The sequence below is a fragment of the Bombus pascuorum genome, chromosome 2 (genome assembly GCF_905332965.1).
Source record: "Bombus pascuorum chromosome 2, iyBomPasc1.1, whole genome shotgun sequence".
Lineage (NCBI taxonomy): Eukaryota > Metazoa > Arthropoda > Insecta > Hymenoptera > Apidae > Bombus > Bombus pascuorum.
In genome coordinates this window covers 1,244,024-1,268,038 of record NC_083489.1, presented here as the reverse complement: position 1 = coordinate 1,268,038, position 24,015 = coordinate 1,244,024, and the positions used below count along the sequence as shown (strand labels likewise).

The 24,015-nt window shown below is 36.2% G+C and overlaps 1 protein-coding gene across 7 annotated transcripts in view; it reads right to left on the bottom strand.

Moving 5' to 3' along the window:
* Positions 1–24,015, bottom strand: part of LOC132916863 (glutamate receptor ionotropic, NMDA 2B) — a 337,093-nt gene that overhangs the window by 252,721 nt on the left and 60,357 nt on the right. The window lies entirely within an intron of this gene.

Here is a 24,015-nt window from a genome sequence, read left to right as displayed (position 1 = left end):
GACGACTTTCAATTGTTTCAAAGACTTAGCAAAAAATGGCTCAAAATGTCTCTCGGTTGTTTTAAGGATTAAGCGATTGATATTAAAGTATGTATTTTGTAGAATACATTGTTTCGAAATATTCTGTCTTTTAGACGACTTTCAATTGTTTCAAAGACTTAGCAACAAATGGCTCAAAATGTCTCTCGGTTGTTTTATGGATTAAAGTACGTATTTTGTAGAACACATTGTTTCAAAATATTTTGTCTTTTAGACGATTTCCAATTGTTTCAAAAACTTAGCAATAAGTGGCTCTAATTAGCGTCGTTAATTTCCTACAATTGTCTTTTAACACCTTGAACATTTCTAAAGATTCTTCAACGTCAGTACCAAAAGATACACGATTCGTACTCCGTTTCATGAATTATTTTTTCAATCAAAAGCGATCAAGCAAAATTGATCAGTTTGATTTCTTTCGCTGTGTGTGTCTCATTTACGATTAATTTCTACGTTTAACTTTACGCTTACTTGGTCCAAAGTAAAAATTCAACGCGTCTAAGATCCATCCGTAATTCTTGTAAAATATCAATCCATAAGTCTGATACTCGAGCATTTTTAATTTTAACGAACCAGAAAAATGAAAATGGATACTTATTCACCGGAAGCCTCCGAAACAAAATATCCTGCCATAAATCTGGGAATAATTCCCTCAAAGAACGACACGTTCGCGTTTCAGCGGAACGACTTTCGTTGCCGCGTAATATTTGATCAGTTTAAACCTTGGCGTCCCCTGCTTTATTTATTATCCCTGGATACATGTTTTCCCTGGATACCGGTTTTAGTTGATCTCTCAACATTATTCATTTCCATCGTGCTTTGAAACAAAATAAACGCGACTAAAATGAATCGTCGACGGTGCCGCGAATATTTTTACAGCGTTAATTTTACAATTCGGCGCGTTAAATCATGGCGCCATCCATATTTCGATGTCACAAAATCGATTTTTGCTATACGCATGTAAGAAGTATTGTTCTGTGTACAGTTCAGCTGTCGAATTCATGATAATGGAAGTAATTTTTCCGTTTCTGTAAAGTAAATAAAAATATCTAGTAGACTCGATACGTGTAATTTAGTAAATACATAAATAATTAACGAATATTTAACAATAGAACGAGGAGTGGTGCAAATAAATTTGTTTCTGTATTCAGAGATATTTCTTTCTTTTTGCGTTATATACGTGTATGTTTCTTTTTGTCTTTTTTGACTTTTTAAATACAAGTTTCAGTTAACAAATAGTTGATAGTTTCATGCAGGCTACTTCGATCGTCGATATTTCCGATGTTAAATAATACGAAAGGATATTCGGTTGGAGAGAACAGGGTAAAAATTGAAAAAAATATCAGCGGATCTATATAAATAGAGACGAATCAACGTGTTGCTAATAAAAAATTCTGAATCTCTTTTCCATTTACAATCGTTAAAATTGTATTTTGTTTGAATTTTATGGAAAACCTGACCGATACTGTACGAGAAATTAAAATTGTATTTTGTTTGAATTTTATGGAAAACCTGACCGATACTGTACGAGAAAGGATCTCAAGGTAACGAGTAACCAGACGATCTATCTAATAAATTCTCTCCTTAGATACGTAAATAGCTGTGTTTTATGAACAGAATATTAACATTAAAGAACATGAAATACAATATGGTTCCTAATAACTATGAATATTTATATTATAGAGATGTTAAAACATTTAAAAGTGAAATGCAAATATAGTAACGCGTGACACACGTTATCCGTGTTATACGGACTTCGCATTGTACGAATCCAAAGGCGCTAAAAACCATAACTAAGTAAATATATAATCCTTTTTTTAATATGGAAATATTATACGCGTTCCACGATAACAACCGTTCCACAACACAAACTGTAAACGAAGCCTCCTTCTCGCGTCAGAGTTAACGCAAAACTGTGCTCCGGGTCGATTCAAAGACGCACGTATTTTCATATCAGAAGTGAATCATTTCCAGCAACTGCTTAATCGCGTTATAGGAAAACAGTGACGCAATTTTCAGTCCGCGTTATAGGGGTAGCGCATTATAGGGGACCCGACTGTAATATAATAATAATTTTGTCCCAGGATTGTCATCGAATACGACTCGATTTCCACAACTCTCTACTTTCCCACCAACTACATGACACGTTTCCGTTTCTGAATCACATCCAAGCCTTAAAGATCTTACACGCATAGCATACATTCTCGTCACGTGAATCAAATCTCCGCGCGACGCTATGCATACCAAACCACTACGTGCATTCTCCGAATCTCTTCTCATTCGCTAACGATATTCCAGCATAAACATTCGTTCAATTTTTCGACCACGCGAATTCTCACTTTCATACTGTTCAAAATACTGTCGAAAATCACAGATCTGAAAAAGTTCATTGTTGAAAGAGCAAATTGACGAATGGGCGTTCTGGGAAATTTTTCGTGGAAGAGTGGCAGGTCTATAGAGGAAAGGGGTGAAAATTCAGGACGGGAGTGAACAACACGCATTTTACGATCACCAGAAAAGGTAATAAAGCGGCTGATATGTTTGTACAGGCGGAAAAATATGGTATTAACGCGTGAAACTGCAACGATCTTGGAAATTTACAGCGGCGTGAAATAATAAACCGTTCCGCTACTAATGGAAGGGCGTAGAATTAAAATTTTAACGGACAAGGGAATTACGCCGCGTTGCTTGTCGAAACAACGTTTTCATTAAATTGGAAATCGTTCCGAATGCATAGATTATCGGTCAAGCGCTCGTCCAATTACACTAATCCATGAATTTCTTAGTAATTTCCTCCTCGATTTGGAATTAACGCTGCGGATATCCTGGTAAATATCCTGTTTGTATCCTGCTAGATTTGAACGTTGAGAGATTTTTCATGCCATGCTAAAATATTTAACTCTGTTACATTTTTAATCCTTTGTCTTATGATGTTTTAACGGAGCATTTATTGCTGTAACACCGTGTCAAGTAAAAAACGGGGAAATATCGTGCGTAATCTGCGTTCAGTGGTTCGAACCAAAAATTGAAGATAAAATTTGAGCTGCAACTAAATTTTCTTGCAAATATTATGCATATTTTATAATTTTATGCAAGGGGTTTCTTTTATATTTATCGTCCAAGGCAGTTGCAAACTTTCGGCGCGTGTTGCACGTGTGTATATTACAAAATTAATATAAAATTTGAAATTAGCATTCGTATCGAAGAACACTTAGAAATTTATATAAAAGAAAATGGAAACGTTGGATTTTAATTTACTTCACACTTTATTCATTACGATTTACTTTATATGAAACGTCGTTCGTTTCGTTTTTTTAAACATTACCAAGAAACCTTTCAAGCGAAAAGCGAGACATTTTTCTATTTCTCACTTGCAATTGGCGGAGATTGAAGGAGATTTGCGGGCCTCAAACCAGCGACCAGAAAACCAGCCACTAGAAGAAGAAGAGTAAAAAGTGGAAATCTAGACGTGAACAAGATCGACAGTGTCGAAAGAGGTAGGAAGCGGTGTAGAACAAGCGAGACGAAGCTGCGAAGCAAAAAAGATACAAGACGATGATCGACGCGTGGAATCAGAGGAAGTGGAAGACGTAGAGCAAGAAAAAGCAACAGGAAGTACACTCCTTTGGTAACAGAAGAAATATTACGTTTGTTTTATTTTCCAGCCAATGAAAATATATGTGATACTTCATCATTGAAATGAGACTAATAAAACAAAATTTATACAAGATGGCTGTTGGAATTAAATGGTACCTTTAATGCGGCTATAAATCCGTGTCACTCGAACATTATGCAATTTCAATTTGACAGTTTTTAACCTGAAGTCAAATAAATACGTTCGAATAATCCAATTAGAACCACGATTGAATTTTATATTCGCACGAGCTTCTAAAGTGGATAATATCCATAAAACGTGTCTCTCTGGTTTTTACAAAAATAAATGTTTCAAATTCGCCAAATGAAATATTCTTCTTTTCAGAGTTTCAGTTACTATTACATCAATCAACCTGTTATCAAAAGCAATTTGCCAACGTTTAAATGGATCTTTAGAGTACAACACGAGCGTATAAACGTCTGAAATAAACACGTGTTCTTATTTTTATTTCCTTCGTATAATCGTCGATACCGCCAACTTTTCTCGTATTTCCTTCAACATTTTTACTTTTTCTTTTTTTTTTTTTTTTTAAGGAATACCACCTTTTCTATGTTTGAAAACTTAGTCGAGTAAGACTGCAGGGATCCAATGACCTAAATGAAGAGGGCGTTGCGATAAATCGACCGCAAGATATCCGGAGTCAAGGTACAAGCTACCGAAACGCGTTCATTTTACCGTGGGACTGCTTTTCGAACAGTCCCTCGAATTAATGGCCATGACGAATGATACAAGTTTGCGGATTTCCCGCGAAAAAGCTGTGCAGCTTCGCCAACTGGAACTCGTAATTATGGCTAGGACGTACGTAGGACCAACTTAACGACTGTTTTCTCAGTGAAATAACACGTATGCAAAAAGGAAGAAGCAAACGGTGAAAGCATTCGAGAAATTTTACCACTCGATTTCAATGCAAAGTTTCTTTGCGATAAAAAGCTTCGTGATAAGAAATGTGATGAAATCGCGATAATCACGTCCTTTCAGATTTCGATGAAACGAAGGAGAGAATGTATTAGAAATTCACGTTGTATGTAAACCAGGCTTTGAAAGTTATTAAAAATTAGGTGTTTTCGTGCCAAAAAGGACACAAATACGTGGACTATATTTTTATGAAAATAGTGAAACCGAGACAGAAAGCTTTTTTTACCGAGCCGTTGTCTGCGTTGAATCGAAACGTCCAAAGTAAGCTGATTATTATTTTTATCGTTTATTAAGTTTCGTTAATTAGTTTAGCAAAAAGAATACTGTTTTATATAAGAATCACGATCCAAACGAAGCCAAGTCAAACCTTATAACGATTCTTTAATAGACCGAAGAACTTTTTAATTGACCTGAGTTATGATAAGGTAGGTTTGCAACAGTTTTGTGAGGTGGCGAAGTATAACAATTCTATGGTAGGTACTGTAAACTATTTTTGCTTGAACCCTGCAATCAGCAAACTCAAGAGCAAAGCTAGGTACCACCAGTAACGGTTTCCCTTTTCCACCTTCTCTTTCTTTCCTTCTTTCCTTCTCCTTCCTCTCTTTTTGGCTATAGCACTAAAGAAACGTCAATGCCTTCACGTAAATAGTTGCCGCATTGTTTACAAACGTACTTCAACACTCCATTCACAGAGATTTTTATTCACAAATTTTTATTCGAAATATTTATATACGAAAAGTACCGTTGAACAAATACCATTCTATTTTCGCTCTGTTGGGAATACAAAAAAGAAAAAAATAACTTGGATGAGTCTGATTCTCAGACACAGAACTACATACGCTACGTAGATAACGTACCGTTTAATAGAATTTCCAATAAATGCTTTAAATCGAATGAGTTATAAAAAGTGAAAAATCATAAACTACATGAAATAAAAATTGGAAACATTCGAAATAATATCATTTACTTGGAACGTGTGTTATACAACGAAGGAAATAAAACGCGCAAATAAGCAGAAAGTAATATTTCAGAAATTTATATATCTGTAAACTACTGAAGCGTTGCAAATAGGAAACGTTCGTATCGGGGTTCCATTCAAGCCGATGTATCGTCGTCGCGAATGGAAGGGTGAAATTCCGCGGTAAAAGCTGCAGCGTGTATTTTATTGCAAGAAAAATTGCGATCCCATTTTTGTCCTCGGCTAGAAGACGCTTTTAGGTGGATCGTGTAAAAACAGCGTGAATGGAAGAGCAGCGGAACGAGGGTGAAGTACGACTGCTGAAACTCAAAGTTTACCCCTTCCAGCAACAATAGGACAATGAGCTTTTCTTCGATCTTTGCTGTGTTTATTAAAATCTGTAAGTACAGTCTACCGTATACCAGCCATTCAATGCTCTTCGTGTCGACGATTAAATCCGGGCTGCGTCGTGTTTGTTTTTTACAGATCGAAATCCTCGATGTTCGTTAATATTCCGATTTTCGTTCGAAATATATCCGTAGCTTGTTTTTTCTACCATTTTCGTGTTACTACCGCTGAAAGAATGTCGTGGAAAGAATTTTTTAGGGATTTCAGGGTGCGCAAGCTTATTTCGAGAGTAAATATTCGGAATATTTTCGTCAGAAATATGAAAAATTCGTGCTGTTCTCCATATCATTGTTCTTTTCCTCCCTGTTGAGTGTTTACATTAAAAAATGTGGAATGTCTGTAATATCATCGGAACGAATCGTACGCTGGAAAAATATTTTCCACGGCTTTTAGAACGAATAATCTCCGTTAAGAAGAATCGATTCGCTTGTAATTTCTTCTGTCGGGAGTCAATAAAGAAACGCGTTGCGTTTATAATAACATTACGCGAAAGAACGAACGAAAGAAGGAACGCAAGACGATAAGAAGTCGCTGTTTCAAGCAAAAGAAAAAAAAGGCGACTTTTTTCTCGTGCAAATCACTTTGAAAGCACCGGATAATATCGGTTCAATTAGGAACAATTATACATTCATTGTCTGCCTTGGTCGTTGCTTATCGAACGTTTAATTAAACAAGGATCGTCTGCAAACGCGACGCCTCTCTATTTAGTTTCGAACAGGAAACTGTTCGAAGTTTCAAACTGTAACGTACATAGGGAGATTCCGTAAATGTATCGGCAATTAGAGCGACTGCTTCTGCGACATTTGTAGTTTAGCTGCATCGCAACACGGTTATGGTTCGCGAAATCTTCAAAACGCCAAGGAATTTTATTCCAGAAATTCTGCATTGTGATTTATATTAATTGGAGAAAATCTCAACTGCAATTTATATTCATAAGAATATCGAGTGTCGATGGAACCATAAATTGGTAAAAACTAGTGAAAAGTAGTTTAACATCTGGTAACATACACGTGGAAGTAAGTTTTCTACAAACATCGTAACTGACGCATCGCTGTTCCTGCAAGAATCACACGTAAAAGTATACTTTTATCGGAGAACTATCGGCTAAGTCGCGTCACGTATTAAAGTAGAACTTTCATAGTATCCAACCATGCTGTTTATTTCTTCGTACAGCCTGAAAATCTATGAGGCTGTTTAAAACATGAAATACGCATCAACTTCCATGCCAATATGACATTTGGCCAAGAAATATCCATAGCGGTGTCCATATAACAGAACGAGTGCCGAATTTATTCTATTTATCTGACAAAGTGACAACTTTAAACATCTTGCCAATTGTTAATTGTCTCATCTTCTTTTTTCTCCCGTTCTCGTTCAGTCCTCTGATTATTTCTCATATCGTTTGCAATAAAGATAATTTAATTTAGCTACTTCGAATTTTTACGCGGTATTCGATTACAAAGATTCGATCAGTTGCATTAAAATTAGCGATTAGATCGGATTGATAACATTACATGGGGGACGTTTATGCAAATTTGATAAACACAACTAAAGAAACAAGACGCAAGCAAAGATATGTTTCGCATAAATATTAAATACTATGAATATAATACTATATTGTTAGATATTTCTACATATTATACGCATTTTTGCATCATTAAATTTCCCAAATAAATGCAAAATCCGCAGTCCATTGATAATCATTAAAATTCTTTTTAATTAAAGCGAGAAACCTGACATTCGAAAACTAAAGCAATCTGACATAGTTAACACATTTTCTGACTGATACGTACGTTGCGTCGATTCCATTATGTCCCTCGACGTTATATTTAAAAATTCATGCATTTGAAAGAAATCTAAAAAGAGGAACTAGACAATAAATAATGCTATTAGTCTAAACAAAGATCTTTTCTACAAAAAGAATATAAGCGAAGAGTGGACATTTTGTTAGCTGCGAGCACGTTAAGTGGTTAACGGTGGTTGAGCGGTGACTCGATTTGCATTTTTCCAGCGGTGGAAAATGCTACGTGGCGGAAGCGGGGCTGAACTATTGGCCCAGCCACGATACCAGAAATGCTGCTGCTCGAAATAAAGGTAACCTTGGCCTCTTGGCTCGATTCGACGACGAGATAACCGCGTACTGTCGCAACTGTCGATACACGAGTGTCGAGATGCACGGCTTGGACCAGTAGCTGCATCAGGATCGCTACGACACGTATTTCTAGCCAGATATCCGACCAGATTATATCGAATCCCGTTGTCGCATAAACGACGCGTCGGATTAAAGGAGCCCGATACGATATTAAAGCGGCTTCGCGCCCATGAGAAAACAACCGCTAATGAAGGCTACTAAACGTCGCTTTTCGCGTTAAGTGCTTTGCTTCTCGTAATTTCAATAGTTAATATAAATACCCTTTGCCTTGCATTACGTCTTTTGTTGAATAATATAGCTGTTTGTATGCACCTCGACAACTTAGATCAGTGAAACATTTACCTTATCGTCTGAATAATGCACGGTTTCTCTTGGTAAATTTGTTCCTTTGACGCGGAAACAGCTAGTTTCTTCGGATTTATTAACTAGAATGTGATAAGTAATAGTCTGGCAAATGTTCGAAGAGTTCCTGGATGAATTTATAAAATTATAGGATTTATAGAAATGTATGAAGTAGCAGAAACGCGGTAGTCGTGATATTATTTAGCGAATAAAACAAGTCTTTAGATTCCCTTTTTTTTTTCTTTTTTAAGCAGACTTCGTCATAGGTATTTAAGATTTGTAACGATAAAACGTTTAAAATCAGCGTCTTTTTCATCGAAGACAAGGGTGAAAAGAAACAGGACAATTTTATATTTTACCACGATGCGTCGTATTTAAGTATTCGTTCCCAGGATATTACATTTGACACAACCTGTAACATGTAGAATTTTGGCCATGCGAAGAAATTGCTCGCATATTTGAAATTTCAAAAGCGCTAAACGATTTTACGGAAATTGGACGCGGTCTGGAAGTTGAGTCCTCGGAAGACGGACACCAAACAATCGAAGGTTCGTTAGCGTCGGAAGTTTCATCGAAAGAAAGTTATGAACACGCTATTGGAAGTCTGCATCTTATCTCTGGCGGACAATTTGGAGAACTTCTTTCTTTTTTCTGCGGAGGGTGATGAAAAAAGACTTGAAGAAGAAAAGACGAAAAAGGCTATTAGCCTACTATAAAAAGGTTATTAAATCCAATAACAGCCTATATATATATACATATTTCGTAAAATATTCGAACGTTATGAAGTATAAAATATTCGATCGATATTCTAAAATAAAATATTCATAGCTGTAAAATAGGATTTTCAAAGCTCGAACGTGTACACCACTTTCCTAAAAATTGTTACGCTATACCCTTTAATCAATGATCTCGAATTTCACAAAAGGAGCCTCGTTATTGCTTCGCCGAGGAACTTCGCAGGCTCGATTTCCCCGGTGCAAATGTTTTAACAAGTGCGGTGAGCAACAGAGGCGACGAGGCAGAAATCGTTCGATGGAAATAACGAAGTTCATCGGAGCTTTAAAGGTGGAAAATAAGAGAGGGAAAAGGCAGGAACGAGTCAGTCAGTTGTTGGAAAGTTTACGAGGCGACATCGAGAAGTTGAAATCGGTTGACAGGTAACTCGGCCGATGATGTTACTGGCATTTCTTCAGATAAGAGCGGACTGCTCTGATTAAGGGTCTTTCCTCGCGCCCGGCTCCACCGTTCTCAGTTGAATAATCCCTCAGAATCAGCCGCCTTATCTTCGCCCCGATGAAAGAATCGGTGCACCAGTGGTGAGAATGCGAAAGGGAATTGGCCTTCGAATCGATTTCTCGCTATAACCTCGTCTGGTTTCGAGTAATCTGGACCACGAAATTGAAAACTCGAGCGGACTCGGTGTTGATATCGCCGTGTGACGCGGGAGGACAAAATTAATACGAGACATTAGTAGTAAGTTTTTCGCAATTATCTCGGAATTTAAGGAAAGAGAATAGTCGATTTGCTAATTGGACGATTAGAATTGTATTTTGCAAATAAGTACGTGGCCTGTTGTTTTATAAAACTAACGAACGAAACTAGTAATAACATTTTCGTAGTCATCTCCTAGATAGGATACGTTTAAAAAAAGAAACAGGAAGATTATCGGTATCGCGTATGATTAAAAAATGATAATTCGATAGAAGTTGTTCTTGTTTGGGAATTTTTTAAATTAACAAATATCAAGATAAATCGTAGAAATTGCAGTATCGAAACTCCATATGAATCGTCGTTGCAAACGATTCCAAGATGTAGTTCCTGAATCAAAATTTTATGGAAACGTTATTTATCGAAGATATGAAATCCTTAAATAAAATTGTACGATGTATGGTATTAATGTAAAGAACGTAGATTACATTTCTCGAAGACGCAAGATCTTCTACCAAGGTACCTTTGATACAGTTATCGATTCCTTTTCTACAAAATTCTATCCGTTCTAGAATCCATATCATAACTCTTTTATATTTTATTTCTCTCGTGCATCTACCAAAATATATCCATTCACAGATCAAAAGTATTTTTTATTACACAGATTTCACCGTGTACAGTTACACAGCACTCACAGTGATTTTGCACTATATTCGTTGTCTTTTCTGCATCTACTTTTGGTCTTTTACATATTTTTCTCATTTAATTTCCTAAATTCATCATTCGATTATCTTCCCAACAACAACAAGCTACGTATTACAATTTTGTCGTAAAACGCAATTTTAACGAAAAAGGACATACTTTGTCTGGGGTCTGCAATTCTTTATCCGTTATCACCTCATCTTCGTCGTATTTGCACGAGACACGTAGCAGCAACAAAACGAGTTCCTAACGAGGAAACATTCTTTGTTTCGTCGACCCGCCGCGAAGTTGCAAAAGGAAGCCTCATTAATGAATATAAAATTAAATATGCCAGGGCGAAATAACGGCGTAGGAAAGAGAAAGGAAAGAGCAAGCTTTTTCGGCAATTTCGAGCGAATCGAAGGTGACGGCTGGATCGAGGAAGATCCTGGCGATTCGCCAGTGTTGTACATCCATTTGCGGCGTTGCACCACGATTTTCACCTACCTCGAAGAGTTTTGTCGATTTTAGTCTCGGTTTTTTATCGCTCAATTGAGAACTACGTATAACGTCTCGAACAGGATCTCGGTGAACGACCTCGAAGGCGATACTAACTTCACGGTCTCGTTTCATTTAAAGCAAATGAAACAAAGGGAAGCGAGGAGAAAAGTTACCGGGAGTCAAGAACGAGTCGTTCGTGTTTAAATTGAGCGAGAAAGGAAAAATAAAAAAAGCCAGATGTACTTTTAGCGACGAAACGTTGATTTTATGAAGAGTCTATCTAAAACGAGAAGAGAAACATTTTGCGCTGAATAAAACTTTGAATGTAAGGATAATACGTTCTTCCTGAAGAACCGCTCGGGGTAAAATATTTCGGCTCGTGAAAATGAACCATCGGAAGCCGTTAATTAGAAAGCATATTATCGTCGAAGTATTTTAATATTAGCCGTGATACAAGGATCGCGTAATTCCGCGTAAATGTTATTACTCTCTTTAAGTTTTCAAATTAAAAGTTGGGAACTTAGACTTCAGATATGCGCTTTACCTTTAACACGAATTCCTGCAATTACGTTAGAAAGTATAAATTACGCGTTGCTATCGATATATCATCGCAAAGTATACGTTCTTCCAGAAAATAACCATCATCGATAGAATATATTCATCGGTGCTTGTCGTTTATTTAAAAGGAAAACAAAAGGCAATAACCAACGCTATCTGCAGTTTAGTTAAAACAAAGCAACGAACAATGCCCGTTACGGCTTGTCATTTATTTAAAAAGCAACAGTATATGCGCTACTTGTCAATTATTCGAGAAAAGGGACAACAAATGACACGCAGTGTCATTTGTTAAAGATGAGACTAGGTTTTTTTTTCCAAGACTTGACAATATACATATGCGCTATCTTTTGTCGTTCCCAATAGAAGTCTAACAGGCAATATCGTTCACTTCCATTACTAAACCACCCTTTCTTTCCACGCTTCTGTCATTCTTTTGTCGTTCTCGCGGCACCCACTTTCTGTTCCCTTCTGCCTCCCCCTGCCATTCCCTTTGATTCGTTCTTCTAACCGTACAAAACAGTAACGAATTCATTGGACAGGTGGAATTACTGTCTGAAGGGTGGCGAAGCGTGCCGTTGTTTTCCGATTCGTTGCGATTTCCGATTTCCGTCAACGGCCTCTGTTGCGCCTCTATTTCTCTCTCTCTCTCTCTCTCTCTCTTTTTCCCTCTTCCGTACACGCCGCTTTGTGTTGACCAGATGCAGGATAACGCGGTATTGCTTTCGTCCCTCGTATCTTCAACAGCGGCCAATCGGTTTTGTCATAACCATGAAAACTTTCTGCGCTATCACGATTCACCTCCGTAAGGAAGATTTCCAAATTTTACGTCTCAATTGCCGAAGTTTTCGGGCTACTTGGTACATGATATATCTTGGACGATGCAACGTGTTCGTTGAAATTGTAAGTTTGATTGCTTGAACCAGCGGAGCAGAGAAATACGACGAAAAATGATGAATAGACTGTGAATGTTTGTGCATATTCTTATTCCTATGAATGTTGCAACTTAGAGATTTGTTTCACTTGGGCGTTATACATTTTTTACATTTAATTTAAAACTTTGTTTTAAATTAATTCTAATTGTACATTTTTGTACGTGTACGTATATTTGTAAACTTTCTCCATTTAACACTGAAACTAGCAAAATGTTCAAAATAACTATAATTCTTCGTAGTAATTTTATAAATTACTGTTGAGAATTGTGGATCTTTGGTGCCGAAATAATGTTATAGGAATACTGAATATACACTGGGGATTAATATTAAAATAATAATGTATTTATTTCATGGACGATTTCTCATATATTCATCGATTCACACTTGCGCGCGTCTCAGCACTTTCTCTACACTCGACTGCTAACTGACTCTTTCAGATGCTTCTATATCACTGCCAATCGTCTTTTGTCCTAACAAAGGCCTGGACGCCCTCTGACGCTTACACACATGTATCCACACTCTGATACTCACATACAAGTAACTCTGATACGCATTTAACCCAATCCAGCACAGAAAATTATACATATCTCAACAATTACAACGGTTCATTTTTACGAAGCTTTTCTTTCATTTCAGTGAAACTTTCTGGCGAAGCACTTACATATTATTTTATATAACATATTCTATATAATATATAATATCCTGTTTGTTTCTTTGCAATATATTTTTCTATCCTGGTTAGAGTTAGAATCAGGCGAAGCTTACTAGATTTCAAATTTTCTTCAGTCATTGATAATTCGAATAATCAATGCGCAAGCATCTATATATTATAAGCATCTAAAGTACACAGAAAATTGTAGTTCAAAAGTTATTTGTTCGCTTTCTACGAATAACAAATAAACGTGATATTCGATGTTGACTAATGAAAGGAAAAGAGCATGGATTTTTTTGTCAAAAATATATTTTATCAATAGAAGATGAGCAGTAGAGGTAAAAATGTATCGAAGGTAACTGAAATTCTTTCATATAGTATAAGCAACGACAAACGCGTTGCTTTTATTGTCGCGCAGCATGCGTTCTTTGCATCTGATGCTTCTCGTATTTTCTACACTGAAATATCGAAATTCTGCCTCGCGTACGGAATAATATTTTTCTCGCGTATTTTTTAAATCCTCGCAAAAAAATAGAAAATATCTACAGATCCGAAAAAGGTTCTAATAAATTTGGCACGACTCTTGACGAACGTCAACGTATTCCAAATTTATCATTATCGATCTCTTCGTATTCACGCACAAACGTTTATTTGATATTTTACTGTTTCAATAAAATATATCGCACATTTCTATCGTTACAATTAAACATCGATTCATATGCAGAAAAGATAACAGAATTTTTATGAGTATAACGTAATCTACGTATATTTAACGTTATTTATACCTCCGCATGCGCGGATCTCACTTCCATTCCACTTTCGTGAAATGACTTTTATCCTGACTCCTCGAACGAGATATCTCACGTTCTAATAAAAAGACGTACGAGAGATACCTCGTTCGAGGCGAGAAAGAGACTTAAGGACCTAATCTTCCCGTCTTCCGGAAATGCCATAAACATACTATATTATGTACTAATACTATATACTATATGTACCATATTTCGTTTCCTTGTACTTTTGTAATTTTACCGTACTATACATAGCTCCAATTTTATTCCAATATCGAAACTAAGTATTTAATATCCTAATTTGATCATTGTTCCGAGAATACTATGACAAAAGTCCCTACATATTACGAAGAAAATACCAACCATCTTTAGAGCTATAACAATATTTTTATCGAAGGCCGTAAGTTTCCCGCTTGAAACACGCGATATTTTCAATCTTATCGTTCGCTATCTTCGAACAAACTGTCCAATGTATCTAATGGATATCGTAAAAAATTCCGTCGAAATAGTACGGAGAAAAGCGAACGATTTTAAAGGGCCGATGGTATCAAATCGTCCGGCTGTATTTCACCTACGAATATCGTGGAAATCCCGTTGGCTTTGCAAAGCTTAGGACTCTCTTAACGTCGAAAGGTACCGTCTGCGGATGCAATTGCATGGAATCGCAAGCTGCGACTCCTGCTGCCGCGCCGTCGGGAACATCTCTTCAGGAACTACTTATCACGATCGTGATTCTCAACTTGCTTCGTAGATCCTAGTTTGAAGTAAGAATAACGCGCTACGTTGTCAGACAGGGAATCCATGATCACCCACAAGCCATGGATACACAAGGGAGATATAGCAACCGAGAGTTAGACAAGTAAAACACGATCATTCTTGCTCAGACACCCTTGCAGGTTTTGTTTGAACACGCACAAGTAGAACAAGGTCGTTTCTATCTGAACAAACAGAATGGTGTTTAACATTGGAATTATGAAATTCAAAACGAACCGGATTTTTTATTTTTTCATAGCCTTTACTCAATGGATCTGTCGTTCTTGCAGAATCAGAAATTTATTATCATTGGATTACTTCAATTGCAATCGTTTATACATGGCATACTTAGGTACAGGTTAGTGGCTTAAAATACGTTCTCTGTATAATGTATTTCGTGTACGCTGCTTTTCAATTGATTACACGCGTAATATTCGCAAGGGAATTCTGGTATTTGTGAATGCGTGTTAAACAGGTTCACTCGTATATTCTCCGGTGGATTAATTAAACTTTGGGTATAATGCGTTGAATTCTCGACAAGTTTATAATCCTCAAATGAAAAAAGTTTCGGCTCTATAGCATCGATCGATGTACGAGCATGATTGAGCCTTCTTTCGAAAAACGTCGATCAAGTTTTTAAAAAGAAACTTATATTTAGTCGAATTGAATATTCTAATTTAATTGAATATCACATTTACTATTATTTAAAATGGTCTTTCATCCACAAGTTTGCTTACTTTCACTGCGTAAAATCTTCATTCCTTAAAATTTAATTTGCCGAAAAATATTACGCTAAAGGTGCATGGTTATGCACTTATTACGTTGGTGTACCAAATGTTCAAAAATTCTTTAGCTGCTTGTTTATTCGTATTTATTTATATGTATTATTTATTCCGCTGCAGAAAATGCTCGTAAAATCCATTCTTCTGTAGAATACAAAGCCAAAGATCCACCACTTGACAGACTGCATTCATCTTCTGAATTTCCAAAAATTTTCCTGCTACCTATCTAGTAGAATCTTACTCCCATTGTATGGATTTCTCGTATCCTAAGATTTAGTATTCGTATAAAATACAATACCAAAGGTATATTTTATAGGAGATTACATAGGTTCTCTAAATCGGCAAAGATTTCCCTCCAAAATCATACTACTTCCTCATCCTTAACCCACAGATACTTATTTGATAATATTAATTGGCAAAAAGAAAAAGCGATGTAACTAGCTGATTTCAACCTTCGTGACAATCGTCCAGCACGGAATTGCATGCGGATCGACCAAGCTCCGATTCATCGGAAAATCGTATCACGTAGGACCTATGTAATCCAGTATCTATTACAGAGAAACGCGGTGCAGCGTATTAATGTTAATCTCGCGTCGCAACTGAGAGCTGTGTCGGACCGAACGTTCTCTGCCATCTGTAAAATACGTTGTTCGTGTACGCGTTGTGTTTGCATACTGCGAACCGTATGTAACCACGTAAGATCGCGGACAGTGTGTAGCAATGCCCGTGTCTGCCATCAGCGTATCTGCCATAAGCATCCTGCATCTAGATCCTCGTTTCACGTGAGTCTAGTCGCTCAAGCTATGCTTAGAAACTGATATTCTGATATTCACGCATGAAAATCTATATACGTGCTCGACTTATTTATTACATTTATAGGAAATACGAAAGTGTAAAATTGCACATGACGCAGATAGTATGAAAAAATATATAAAACATCCAAGGTATCGCAATTTTTATAATATTCGCTAAGTGAAACGATCTTCTTTCGAAGTCCTATTTTTTTATTATAACATCTCAAAACTGTGAATTACTTTGACCAACTCGATTCGTTGGACCTTGCCTGTCGATTCGCCCGAATATGCATCCACCGTAACCATAAGCTCGCGTGAACGTACGAGTATCGTAAGATTGCATCCGCCGAAATGCAACTGCACGCTGTTTTATTCCGTTGATGCGTGTCGCAAAGAGACGAGAGACGATGGAGATCGCGCGGTTGACCGAAATTTACATGCATGAATGTTTGAACAAACTGGGAACTTGCCGTGCTCGTGGAAAGGCGGTGAAACGGAAAATTGAGCGAGAACGGTGATAATCGGACGAGTTGTTGAGCGAAAACGACCGGCCAGGAAAGCAGGAAGTTGTTTGGGATACCAAAGGATTCTGTGTGTCGTTGTTAGACTGTTAGATATAAAATGATTCTCTGGCGGTGTTCTGGTGTCTTGCGCGATAAAAATGTACGGGATTATGCACCAGCTTTCGAGCACCTAGTGTTTTACGCGATAAAAGATTTTGTAAATGACGAGTGATTTACGAACAGAGGAGTGGAAATGATACGCGCGAGGTTGAAACTATTTTTGTTGACAATTTTTTCCTATCTTACTGTTGGATCGCGGATGTTCATAGAAATTCGTATTTTTACACACATTGTTAATTATACGATATAAATAATTGATAGCTGATATCTCTTACAGATAATGAAAAGAAAAACGAGCGAGAAATTTAATATTCCAATATATTATTCCACGATTAAAGAAATAAGACTGTAACAAAAGAACGCGTTATCGTCTAAATATCGTAAGGCGAATCCCAATTTTGACATTTTACAGATTTTTACAGCTATACTCGTTCTACGTATTTATTTCGCTATCGATTAATTATTCACACTGCTAAAATTCGTAAAAAATTAATTTTCTTGCTGTAAACGTCACTGCGCGTTTTCAATCTTTTCCGACATACTTTTCAAGAAGTATTATGTTGGAAAGCATCAGCGCCGTAAAATTCAATTAGCACGAAGAGAGGACGAGACTCTGCTAGTCGCTAAACTTTCGTTAATAGAAATTTTAAACGGATTGAAGCGTGTAAAAGTTCATTGGAACTTCTGTCTTATATTTTTTTCCTCGAAGGAAGCTTCGCGCATTATCGAAAATTTTGTTAACTGTAACTGGTCATTTGCAAGGGATTAAATTCTCGGAAAGATCTATCGGAGAATCGTTCGAACAGAACTGTCATTATCGTTTTGTAGAATATTATATGATCAAAAGAGCTAAGTCGAGGAGCAAGCTACAGATCCAACAACGCGTCTCGTTTCATTTATCTCGCGTCAAAACTGGAATTTAGGAACGTAATTTTATCGCTGAACCGTTTATATCACGAAGCATGAAATTTCACGGTTATTTTCAGGCAAACGTGTACTTTGTCTTACGCGAAAAATTACTTGTTACACTGACTATGACAATATTCTTTATAGACTTACGCGGCGAAAGAAACATTACCATTAATGTTGCAAAAATTTACCTTTGCCATGAATTTAGACTTCCCTTTTCAACCGTGTTCCGCAATACTTATTAATTAGTGTAATCATTTTTCTCTGAAAATTTGTATTTATAATCACTGATTTTCCTCTCTTCTTTCTATTTTACAGTCGTACAAATCGAAGCGAATAATGTTCGCAATCGATGACAGGTGGTTCCACCAATAACATAGAATCTCATTCATATCGATTTGGTAAAGAACTAACAATGGAATCACGTGGTTCATAATCAATTCTCTCACCGATTTGTTGAACTCGTATTTGAGTAACAGAAAAATTCATTCGTTCGTTCTATCGATTAAATCACGACAATCGGAATTCCAACTACATCCAAATGATTATAATTCGCAGTTAATTTTAATTTAATCATAATTCGGTAATATATTTGTAATTAATTATATTTTGAATTGCGAAAGTTTTTAATTTATTTTCCGCTTTCTTAAACTGTTCGCTTTGTTCCACCAAGTGTATATTTCACATTTGAATAAGAGTAAAATAAATAAAAATGTAATATACAAAATATAAAAGTAAGAAAATTTAATTTAATTTCATTAAATTTTACCGACATTCCTTAATGTATTATGCTAATAATATCCTCGTGCTATTTCTCCTTTTTGCCATATGAATTTGTTCTGGATCTTGGAAAAACAACCAGTAATAACATCCGGTACGATAACGTCAATTTCACGAGCGTATTACGATTGAACAAGCATGACAGAATATTTCTGGTACGCGTCCGATTGGTTAGGAAACGCTTGTCATGCTCACTGACTGGATTTTCACTGGAATCGGCGCCCCATGAAAAATGCAACACGATGGAAGATCGCCAACGGGAAAACATTGGTAAATCGGCAAGGTGACGGCGAACAAGTATAAAAGTCGACATATGGACGTGAGTTTCTATTGTTTACGCGTCACGTTGAGCGGAAATACGTTAACAGGCCAGCAGGGCAGTCTGACTCTTGCTTTTCGCTAGCTCTGCATCGACAATACGAAACGATCGATTGTTTTCATTTAATATACAAGAAAAATATAAGATATGTTCGTGTGTTAAAAGGTTACGGTGTTTATGGTTTATGTTTTAAATATTTTTATTTAGCATAGTGCCAATATTTTTCTTTAATTATTCTCAATAAATAATTTTTAATACGAAGGGAACTATATTAATTTATAAAAAGCAACGCATTTTTATAATAAAGATTTTCTCTTTCCATTCCTTTTTTTTTTTAATTTCCCAGAACTCCAACTATATAATATAATACAGCATCAACTGTTTGTCTTGCGTCGACTTGGAAGCATTTCACGCGAGTCCCCAAAGTTCTATAATTCTTCTTCGAGTTTCTCAACCTTTAAGCTATCGTCGGGAACCAAAATTTCGGTCGAATATTCCTTCTAAGAGCTACGAGACGTTCTTAGGAGTGTGTGATATACATAGATATAAGATTATCGCGGATCGTAACTTTATAACCCAGTGGAAGCAGCTTGTATAATTTGGTATTCCGGTATAATTAAAGCGTGATAACGTTTTATGTCGTGTGCTGTACATACATTCTAAACTTCACGAAGAATACGTAGAAAATAAAACGTAAGCCAAACATAAACGAGAGTAACAAAAAATGCACATGCGTGAATTACACGGTAAAGTAGTAGAAAGGCGTACGTTCAAAAAATGCATGTGCACTGCTGTACACTCGTCGTACACTCGATAAGCTCAAGTAGCACAGTAGATCGACAACCGAACTGAAATAATTGCCTCGTGATCAAACGATACTTTATTATAGAGACTGGTCTAGCGTGATTCAATGTTCCATAAAAAATACAAAATATCACGTATTAGTTAAGAAAATTAATTGCAATCGCACGAAATTGGAGTGGAATGAAATCAGGCTTTGCGATTGAAATTTAATATTGTACTTAACAGCGAATATTTTTATCCAACAATTTCTAATTTTCTTCCACCAGATTTGCATTATATTATATATTATATATTATATATTATATATTATATATTATATATTATATATTATATATTATATATTATATATTATATATTATATATTATATATTATACATTATACATTATACATTATATATTATACATTATACATTATATATTATATATTATATATTATATATTATATATTATATATTATATATATGTACGTGTGCTATATATTTCTTCGTTCATAGAAATAAACGAGTAATCCGCTTCTCATTTTTGCTAATTGTTTCTGACACCAGCCCGAGAATCTTCGCGCTGTTTCCAAACATCAAACGGAAAACTGTGTTCGCATGGCAGAAAGCAGACGTTCTAGGCGAATTTGTTGTTCCACGCCCCTTGTTCCTTTCCATCTTTCAGCCAAGAATACATCCGACACCATTTGTAGCGTGACGCCCTTGCTCTGTCGTTTCCCAGGGGAACCTGGGCTTCATATAATTACAATCGTACAGCAGAAAGCTTCCGACCCCGTTTCTATTGTCCTCTGCAACGACTTTCGCTCGTTCTTCGAATAATTTCCTCCTCGTGCTGCTTCCGGCGGCGTTACTTCGTATCTCGCGTCGCCTCACAATGTTAATCGGACAATTGCTGAAGATGAAGTTGGAAACGAAAATCACTGTCTCTGCCGTTCCAGAAATTGTAATTCATATAATTCTTATTTCTTTATGATTCCTTAGTCTCTTGCACCATCTTGAAATTTCAGCAACTTAGGCTATCGTGAGATTTTATAGGAGTAAAAAAAAAAAAAAAAAAAAATAACAACTATAACACGACTTTAGAACGAGCCAAAGTTTTGATACAATTTCAGTAGCAGCCGATGATCTTATTCAATTTTAACGGCAATTGAAACTTTGACGCAAAGTTGAAAATATGAAAAGAATCTAATGCACCAATTCTTTTTGTTTCATATATATTCCCTTAGTATCTTAAAATTTCTTGAAATTTCGAGAATTCAGACTATCGTGGGATTTGATAAAGCTTAGAAGTAACAGCTTTCATATAGATTTAGAGCGAACTAAAGTTTCGGTACCATTTTAGTATCAACTAAAAGTCTGATTTAATCTCGGCACGAATCGAAGCTTCGATGCAAAGTTGAAAATATGGGAAAATTTGATGCGTCAATGAGATCAATGCGATTTTCGTCAAATTGAAATCATAGTTCGTGAAACGAAGACAAACGTTCGCGGAATTTCAACTACTTAGAAATTCGTTAGGGTAAAATCACAGTAATATTTGTTTGATTAGTTGAGTCGATCGCGAATCAAATTTGTAAAATTCGACGCTCGAGTAACGAAGAAGCGTGACAGCAAAGTGAAATTGCGAAAAAACCGAAGACGCTACATTTTTTAAGTGAACTGTTTAACGATACTCGTAAGTTCTCGTTGATTGACGCCGTAAAGGGAACAAAAATTTAACTAAACTCATCGCTCGAGTTTGAAGATTTATCTTCCTTTATGTATCCTTTTTGAACTTTCCTTGCGCCTAGTAATTACTGTGCTTACAATGAATTTTTTAATGTCTATGGAAAAACGTTTTTTTATCTTAAAAGCTATCAATTTTTAATAGAATATTTATAATTAACAAATATATCTCCTATATCTTCCTATTCAATCGCTATAAATTTGCCGTAAAACGAATATAATGTACGATGTCTATAATTATTTAATAAACACATTTCCTATCACGTTCAATATCTACAATGAATGAAGATTAACCAAAATAAAATTGCTCCAACAATAACGCAATAACGTACTAAAAATTCTACGTCTTTCGCTTGTTGTATCAATTATGCAATAATTGTCTCCCCACTAATTACAAATACCGTTGCATTGTCGATCTACGACAAATCGTACGAATGATCAAATATAAAACTGACTCATTTTTAAGACATAAGTATGCTTGGTTTTGAAAGTAGCATAAGGAAAGCGTCGAAGAGCATTTTTAGCAGATCCAATACCTTTTCACTGTTTGTGCAGAAAATATTGCTTGCCGAACAAAAACAAAGTGGATCTGAAAACCCTTCCATGCTTCGTTTATTCGTCTATTGTTAGCCATTCGAAAGTCGATGCCTATCGAGAACGAAACGAGAATACGATTTCGGTACAAATGTCAAAGGGACTAGAATTTCAGGAATTTCGTCGCGACTTTTCGATATTCGCACGGTGGCACGATTTCCTCGTGAGATCAATAATTTCCTCGGTTCTCGATAACCGAGGGTAACCTTTTTCACAGTCGGTGTGTTTCGACGTTCGCTTAGAAATCTGAGAACACAGTGAACAGAAAGCTGAATCAGAGGGTGTAGAACAAGATGGAAAAAGGTGCAAAGAGAAGTGAAAGCCGAAACGACATCCGGCAAGGATGATCGAATGAAATAAGATAAATCGCGAAAAGAACGACACCGTGGATCTTTATTCCGTTCCTAAAGTCAATCGAGAGTTTCTCGATCAAGAACAAAATAGAACGACGCGAGATTCATCGAATACGAATCGAAATGACACTCTCTGCTTTTCGATTTCGCGATAGCGAAATAGGTATCGTACCAGAGGGACACTCGAACCGTGCAAACGTTCGAACGAAGATTAAGTATTATTAGATTTTGGAAGAAAATTTGTTCGTCGATACAGTTGAGGGTTTAAATTTTATTTATCATTTATCGTTAACAGCCAGGCAGAATATCACGACAGATCTCTCGTCTGTGAACTTATTCTCGTAAAAGTATAAGTTGAAACAGTAACTAAATTGCACATGTTCGTTCAGTTTCATATATTTGTGGCGGATGATGGATGGACCGGTATAATGAAACGACGAGAATGATCGCTGCTGCAACCGTCAAATGTATTTCGAATAAATAATTAAATAGGTTGATACCGTCGATAGACGTTCGTACAAAGTGTTTAACAAAATAGAATAGGCGCTCGCGGAGAACTTGATAATAACTCGGAGATACTCAGTATGTCTCGATAATCGCTAACAATTGATTACTGGCAATTATTGTTTCCTTCGTGATCGTGACCGCTTATTTATACTGGTCGGGGGGAGTCGAAAGATTCAAATTCGACTTGGAACGACGGTTACCCTCAACGGCGACATTATTTTTTGCCTGGAGATAATCTCGCGCTAAATTCGTATGTCGAGGCGGTATCCTTAATCCGAGGCATCAACAACATGAGTCGCTCTCGCTTCGCCTCGTCCTATGACTCATGTGTCGCCATATATTTCTGAACGATTCGTTTCTCTTCTTAAATATTATAATATCGTTCGTGGGAAATATAAGTATAATACTTGGACTGTCGAAACACGGAAACGAAAATGAGAAACATTTGGAAGAAATTTTGTTCGCCGACTTAGTTGATGTTACAACCATGCTATGTTATAATTCATCGGTAGTATATGGACGGATCATTACAATATATTTCCCATGTGTCAGTTGCGTATATTCTAGTAAAAGTATAGCTTAAAACATATAAAATGAATGATATGTAAAGCGATATTCGTGCAATATATCATACTTGGACATATTTTGCACATTATAAATATTCTGAACATTATTGTATCTTGAAATTTCAAACGCATACGTAAACATCGGTAATTCAGTAGCGATAATGAAAATAACATTTGAAATAGGATATAGCACATGAAATTATCTGATTAATTTTTGAAATTGTATCACGCGTTTATTCTATATCTTTTCGTGATAACACGAGATTTGATACTTTAACTGAAAATTATCTGTCCTGCGTATTTCACGATAAAAAGACATATATTGTTATTTTTATGTAGGAACGAAGAGGATAAAAATAGAGATAAAATTTCGCGATGTTCGATACCTTGTCGAAGTGCTGACATTTTTCTAAAGATTTGAATGCCGATCCCTGTTAACAAAGTTTTCCCTTCTGAGTAACCTCAAAGGAGAGACCACGTAAGAGAGAAATATCCAAAGAG